This window comes from Cherax quadricarinatus, chromosome 6, assembly GCF_038502225.1.
Source record: "Cherax quadricarinatus isolate ZL_2023a chromosome 6, ASM3850222v1, whole genome shotgun sequence".
NCBI lineage: Eukaryota > Metazoa > Arthropoda > Malacostraca > Decapoda > Parastacidae > Cherax > Cherax quadricarinatus.
The window spans coordinates 34,056,425-34,057,406 of NC_091297.1; positions in this window are offsets into that span (position 1 = coordinate 34,056,425).

Consider the following 982-nt stretch of genomic DNA (forward strand, 5'->3'; position numbering starts at 1 on the left):
TTGTGTCTGGTTGTTATGGTGGTACACCAGTGGTTGTGTCTGGTTGTTATGGTGGTACACCAGTGGTTGTGTCTGGTTGTTATGGTGGTACACCAGTGGTTGTGTCTGGTTGTGGTGGTACACCAGTGGTTGTGTCTGGTTGTTATGGTGGTACACCAGTGGTTGTGTCTGGTTGTTATGGTGGTACACCAGTGGTTGTGTCTGGTTGTGGTGGTACACCAGTGGTTGTGTCTGGTTGTTGTGGTGGTACACCAGTGGTTGTGTCTGGTTGTTGTGGTGGTACACCAGTGGTTGTGTCTGGTTGTTGTGGTGGTACACCAGTGGTTGTGTCTGGTTGTTGTGGTGGTACACCAGTGGTTGTGTCTGGTTGTGGTGGTACACCAGTGGTTGTGTCTGGTTGTGGTGGTACACAAGTGGTTGTGTCTGGTTGTTGTGGTGGTACAGCAGTGGTTGTGTCTTTTTGTGGTGGTACACCAGTGGTTGTGTCTGGTTGTGGTGGTACACCAGTGATTGTGTCTGGTTATTGTGGTGGTACACCAGTGGTTGTGTCTGGTTGTTGTGGTGGTACACCAGTGGTTGTGTCTGGTTGTTGTGGTGGTACACCAGTGGTTGTGTCTGGTTGTGGTGGTGGTACACCAGTGGTTGTGTCTGGTTGTTGTGGTGGTACACCAGTGGTTGTGTCTGGTTGTTGTGGTGGTACACCAGTGGTTGTGTCTGGTTGTGGTGGTACACCAGTGGTTGTGTCTGGTTGTGGTGTTACACCAGTGGTTGTGTCTGGTTGTTGTGGTGGTACACCAGTGGTTGTGTCTGGTTGTGGTGGTACACCAGTGGTTGTGTCTGGTTGTGGTGGTACACCAGTGATTGTGTCTTGTTGTGGTGGTACACCAGTGGTTGTGTCTGGTTGTGGTGGTACACCAGTGGTTGTGTCTGGTTGTGGTGTTACACCAGTGATTGTGTCTTGTTGTGGTGGTACACCAGTGGT